This window comes from Belonocnema kinseyi, chromosome 5, assembly GCF_010883055.1.
Source record: "Belonocnema kinseyi isolate 2016_QV_RU_SX_M_011 chromosome 5, B_treatae_v1, whole genome shotgun sequence".
Taxonomy (NCBI): domain Eukaryota; kingdom Metazoa; phylum Arthropoda; class Insecta; order Hymenoptera; family Cynipidae; genus Belonocnema; species Belonocnema kinseyi.
The window spans coordinates 142222777-142230032 of NC_046661.1; positions in this window are offsets into that span (position 1 = coordinate 142222777).

Here is a 7256-nt window from a genome sequence, read left to right on the forward strand (position 1 = left end):
TTTTGAAACAAATAGGTCATTTTTTAAACAAAAAATGTTAGTTTTCTGAATATTTAAAAAAAAATACATGAATTTTCAACCAAACAATTTACTTCAAAATAAAAGAGATACATTTTCAAGCTAAAATGGATTGGTTACATTTTCAGTTAAAAAATTTATTTTGAACAAAAAAAAACGAAGTTGCAACAAAATAGTTAAATTTTCAACCAGAGACGAATTTTTAACTAAAAAGATCAATTCTCCGCATAACTGGAATAATTAAATATTCAGTTAAAAAAGATTATTTTCCACGACACATTTTCAACAAAATACATAAATTTTTAAACAAATAATTCAATTTCAAATGGAAGATACACAAAAATCAATTTTGAAAAAAAATTTCAAAAAAAAGTTAAATTTTCAACTAGGAACAAATTATCAATTATAAAACATCAATTTTCTGCCAAAACTGGAATAATTAAATTTTGAGTGAAAAAATATCATTTTTAACGACAAAAGAAAAAAGATTTTTCAACAAAATAATTAAATTTGTAATCAAAGACAGAAATTTTTTAACTAAAATAATTAATCTTTAACAAAAAAATAATGAGTTTTTAAACAAACAGATCAATTTTTAACCCAAAGTATTAATTTTTCTAAAAAAAAGAAGAAAATTCAATAAAATACATGAATTTTCAAGTAAATAATTTTATTTCAAATGGAAGAGATACATTGTCAGTTAAAAAATTATTTATGAAAGAAAATATAATATGCAAAAAAATAGTTAAATATTCAACAAAACAGACGATTTTTAATTAAATTTGTAGCCAAAGAAATGAATTTTTAAATAAGATGATGAATGTGTAACAAAAATAACGATTTTTTAAACCAAATAATTGAATTTTGAACCCATACTATTAATTATCTAAAAAAAAAAGAAATTTTCGACAAAATACATAAATTATCAACCAAATAATTTAATTCCAAATGAAAGAGATACATTTTCATCTGAACCTTATATAGTTACATTTTGAGTTAAAAAATTGATTTTGAACACAAAAAAATAATTAATTGGCACAAAAATAGTTAAGTTTTGCAACCAAAGAGACGAAGTTTCAACTTAAAAAAAAAACTTTATACCAAAAATTGAAATAATTAAATTTTGAGTTAAAAAATTTAATTTTCAACGACAAATAAAAGTATTTTCCAACAATATAATTACATTTATAACCAAAGAGATACATTTTTTCTCTGAAAAGATTCGTCTTTGACAAAAAATAAAGAGTTTTTAACAAAACAGGTTGATTTTTAACACAAAATATTAATGTTCAATAAAAAAAAATTCAATAAAATACATGAATTTTCAACCAAATAATTCAATTTCAATTTGATTAAATTTGTAACCAAATAGATAATTAAAAAAAAAATGTTTAATCTTTAAAAGTAAAATTATATTTTAACAAAGTTGTTCAAATTTAAACCAAGCAGTTGAATTTTCAACTAAAAAAGATCAATTTTCAACTTAATGGATGAATTTTCAAATTAAATGATCAATTTTTAATTAAAAAAGATAAATTTTTAACCAAAAAAATAATTTTCAACCAAAACAGAAGAAATTTATAACACAAGAGTTGAATTTTCATCCAATAGTCGAATTTTTTACGAAAATAGTTAAATTTGCAACTTAAAAAGAAACCTTTTTTCCAAAATTGTTGAATATTTATGAAAATAATTAAATTTTCAAACAAACAGTTGCATTTTAAACCAAAAAGGATCAAATTTTGACTCAAAGAGATGAATATTCAAAATAAGAGTAACATTTTCAACCAATGGAAATTTTTCAATCGAGAAAGAAAAAGATTGCAATCAAATTGTTGAAGTTTCCACAAAAAACTTCATTTTTAATCAAATGGGTGAATTTTCAACCCAGAAAGGCAAATTAAAAAAATATATTTTCCGCTAAAAAAGATAACATTTTAATTTTTTTTTCATTTTTATCAAAATAATTATATTTTTAGCCAACTAAAAAAATGATTTAAAAAAAGGGAAAGATTCTGAAGCCTGCAATAAATAAGTAAATCTTTTGATATTTTATAGATTAACAGATAATAGTTTAAATAAAAATAAATGTTTAAAAATTTAATCGGTGAATCGCAAAGCACTACTTAAAAGGTTCTTTAAATGTACAGATTTTAAATAAGAGAATCGATTTTCTTGTTATATAATTTAGGAAAATTTAAGTAAAGCATTCAACGCTTGTGATTTCCTTTCAAGTTACTTGAAATATACTTTAGATATTTAACGAAAAATTCTCGTACAAGGGAATACTGCAAATCGTGAATTTTAGTTCCGGTTCATAATAATTTTAAACAAATTATCTTTTTGCAAGAAAGATGCTTAAGTTAAAAAAAAAATTAAAAAAAAGTGCATGCCGCGAGAATCGAACACGCAACCTGCCTATGCATCCGAAGCGTTACAGCCTGAGTTACCGGCCGATCGGAAGCATTTTTCACGTCTCCCCTTGTTAGAATTAAATATCCGGATAACCGATCAAAGATATAATAAAATAAAAAACGTAGTTCAGTCCGTCCACCGAACAAATGTATATAAGACGAGACCAAATAATTCTGTATATTTATTATTATATTTTATATCTGAAGCTGTCGCTTGTTGATTGTAATTTAATTTTTAGAACGAAGCCAAGTAAGTACCTGTCTTTAGACGTCGAGTTGAAGCTTTAGCGGAATCTTGAACTCTCTTCGAACTCCTCATCGCACTTTATGATTAACATTATCGACAAATTGATACTCTAAACGTTACCGATCGTGATAAATAAAGTTTAAGGAAATCCAAGCTTAGTTTTTCTATTTCAGGGTGGCGATTCGCCGGACGATTCTTAATTCCCGGCAATTTCCCTGTTTTTCCCGGTCCAGTTTTTTTAATTTCCCGGTAAATTAGATGTAAAATATTCATATTTTGCCGAAAAACTCAAACCTTTATTTTAATTTATCACATTCATTTTAAAGATTCTTTAAAACAGAGCAAAAAATGTCTAAATAACTGAATTTTGCAACAAATACTTGAATTTTCCACTAAAAAATATCAATTTTCAACAAAAATGGAAAAGTTAATCTTGCAGTTAGAAAAATTAGTTAGAATGGTTGAATGTTAAGCCAAAAGATAAATTTTCTACTAAAATTGCGAATATTCAACTGGAATAATTTAATTTTAACCCTTAAAGTGCATTGTAGGTATCTTTAACCCCAAGCAATTTTCAAATTCTTATAAACCATTCTTAAATCGAAAAAAATGAGTAAGTGTCACCATCTAGCTTTAATTGGAGACACTAACTGTAAGTAAAGTGCGCCAAGCGTCAATCTACTAGTAGCAGCTGCTGAAAGTGGAGGTAAAAAAATCGTGGGGTTTGAAACACCCAGTGTGCACTTAGTGAGTGAAAAAGTAATTTTTTAGCAAATTTTAGTGATTTTTGTTTACTTTCTAAAGTAAGTATATCATATGAAGTGAAATAATGTATTTTTCTTATTATTTCATACATTTTTTTCTTTGTAGATGGCTTATAACTTACGGCAGCGCGTCATGCGAGAGAAGACTGTGGATGTGTTGAATAAAATATAATTGATAAAATACAGTTATATATGTCTCTTTTTTCAATTTCTTGTATTTTAGTTGTATTACGTGTCGAAGTTCTTCAATTTTTATAATAACAAATCGATTTAAAAGCAAAAAATCTGATTCATTTGATCATAAAATTGACTTTTCAACTGCGCAAATAAATATCTTTTTTGAAAGCAAACATGTTGCAATATTTTTTTTATGAAAGTACACTATTTCAAAAGTACACTGTAAAAAAAGATTCTTGTAAAATTACAAAAGTTTGGAAAGTTACATAGTACATCATTGTAATTTTCACATTACTGACTGTGTGATTTTATAAATTGTTGTAAAATGACACCTCTGGCGATGTAAATAAAAGGACCCTAGAGCCGTAGGAACATTAGGTTAGTGAATGGAAAATTCCGTCGCAGCGTGTAAAATTACCAGGGGCCAGTTAAATCACTTTTGAGGTTTGAAATTCTAAAATCAGTTGCGTAATTATACTTTTTTCCAATGCATTTTTACACTGGTGGAAAGTGTAACATAATAACGAAATTTATATAATTTAAATAACTATAAAAATATTTATAATGTTGAATCAGACAATGAATAATGGAGTATAATTATATATAAATAAATTTGAATTGCACGCTCGTCAATTGTCTCATAATGCATCGTGAGTCAGACTATTCATGCAAATTTTTACACGAAAATTTTTCATTTTTGGTGATTATTGCCGTTACAACGAAAAGTGCTGAATAATTAAAGAAAAAAGTTTGTTGGATTTTAAATCGCTGGGGAAGCCGTGAATGAAAAGATCCTGTGCATTTTAACGAAGCGTACGGATATACATCAAAAGGTAAGTTCATAATAATTGCTATAACCTAATCGCGCCATCGCATCGTCAGCGCTTAGCGCACAATGGCATGATATACAGGGTCCGGCACTAGAAGTGTAACCAACATCAGACCGCTCGCACAGCTGACGCATGAGTCACGTGAGATGGTTAAAAAAGTGAAGAAGCGACTTGAGCGAAATCCCCGACAAAGTGCCAATCAAATGGCAAAAGAACTGAACATATCCGACCATAGCATCCCCGCCGCATACTGAAAAATGATCTCAAGGTCAAGCCTTACAAGATCCAAAAGGCGCATGATCTCACACCGAAGCAGCAACAAGTTAGACTTGAGAGAGCGAAGGAGTTGCTTCGCTTGGCCGAAAGCGGTCAATTTCCGAACATTGTGTTTTCTGACGAGAAAATTTTTCCAATTGAGCAATTCGTAAACTCTCAAAACGATTGGGTTTACTTGACCGACCGTTTATACGAGAATATAAGTTATCAATTGGCCAACAGGAGGCAGCACCCGCAACAGATAATGGTTTGGGCCGCTGTAACCGAGGATGGGCGCTCTCCAATCGTTTTCATCGAGCCTGGCGTCAAGGTAAATGCCAAATATTATCGGGAAAGTATTCTGGAGGTTGCTTTGAAGACAAACATTTCAGTGGTAGACCATGGACCTTTCTACAGGACTCGGCACCGTCTCACAAAGCTCGAGTGAACCAAGAATGGCTGACAAACAACGTTCCGAACTTCATAACGTCCACACAATGGCTCTCGAATTCGCCAGAAGCAAATCCAATGGATTATTCTCTTTTGGCCATTTTGGAGAGCAAGGTCCGAACTAAAAGATACACCAGTCTCGAGAAGCTGAAGAAAGCCATAGTCCGCGAGTGGGCCAAAATACCTGCAAGTCACATTCGGGCAGCTTGCGATTCATTTTTGGACCGTCTCAAGGCCATAGTCAAGGCAGGAGGTGGTCATATCGAACAAAAGTGAATTGATTCTGAATTTTTTATTATTTTCACTTATTTTGTACTTGGGATTAAATAAAAGTAACTTTCCAAATTGAATTTATAGCCTTTTTAATTGGTTACACTTCGAGTGCCAGGCCCTGCACGAAGAAAAATAGGTCTTGAAAAGCAGATATTAAAAACTTTGATATTTAACCATAATTTATAGATATTACGGCATAATATCTAATATCTTCAATTCAAAATACAAAATATTAAAGGGTAATTTCTGTTTACATTGAAAGTATAAAATCTGTGATATTAACAGTTAATATCTAAGATATTAAAAAATGCTAAATTTTATCGAATCAAGGTCGCTGACGTGTGGCGTGGCGACAAAAGATTTTAACCCCGCTTTGTCTATATCTTGAGTCTTCATCATGTGTATTCTGGTTTTTCGTATATCTATTGCACTATAAGTTTTGGTGGAACATAGATTAAATGTTTTTGGATATGTTATAATTTTCTCAAGAAAATAAGGACTCTGCTACAGGCATCTTTGATATTAGTCTTGTTAGCCTTGAACAGTGCGTTATCTGTTCAACTAAAAAATCGCATAATTATGCAAAAAGGCGAATGCTTGAGGATTCGGATTTTAAAAACAGAGGACTGCGATATTAACATTCTTTTGCATTTTATAGAAAATGGCATGATTTACAGGTAATTTTTGCACAATTGAAAATATTTCTTGAATATCTTAGATTATGCCCTTTAATATCTTGGATATTGCCAATCAAAATCTTATTTTTAATATCTACGGATGCTCTACTTCAGTATCTAGATTTCTGTCCCATAGTTAAATCGCTAAGATATTACCTATTAATATCTAGGTAGTCTGTGCTAACATCTATTTTTCTCCGTGTGTATAATATAGATCGTCCACAGTGGACCAGAAATGGATTTTTGCAGACAAATTCGTCCACAAGATAAATTTATTATAATTACAATTAACAATTTACTTAAATAAATTTAACAGTTTATGAGCTTGTTGTCGAAAAAAGCCATTTTTGTATTAAACTCGTAATTTATTGTTAGAATGGTATAGTTTTAACAAAAAATGGTCATAACTTGAAAATTTATAAGCAACTTAAAAAGTTGTAAACTATTTTATTCATTAAAAGATGAATTTTCATTTTTTTAAATTATAATTTTCAATTTTTCAAGAATGTTTGTTACAATAAAGTAACACCATTGGATTCTATGGAAAAAGTATATAGAGTCCATATGTCAGACAATTTTTGTAATAGGGACAAGGAAAAAATTGTCTAGCATATGGACTCCGTAATTTCTCCCGTAGAATCCAATGGTGCGATTAGTTTTTTCGTAACAGATATTATTAAAGAAATGGTTTGGAAAACCTAAAATAAAACATTTTTTAAATGAAAAATCATGTTTTAACCAAATATTCTTACCCCAACATTAACTTTTCTACTATGTCAATTAGTCTGCCCATGAAACTTGATAAATAAAATAATTGTTTATAACTTTAGGAGTTGCTTATAAATTTTCATGTCATCACAATTTTTCATTATCAATATCATTGTAACAATAAATTCGAACGTCTTGACTGGAAAATTTTTCTTGGTTAAAAACTGAACATTTTTATTGAAAATTCATCTCCAGGCAGAAATCTCAATTTTTTCTCTTAAAAATACAGCTAATTGGTTGAATTTTGAAGTTTGTTAACATGAAATTATTTCAATTTTAACCTTTTCTATTTCATAATTATTTAGCTAGAAAGGATATTAATTGAATGCACAATGTTTAACAGTTTTAATTTAAAATGACAAAATGTTGATCCTTTAAGTTCT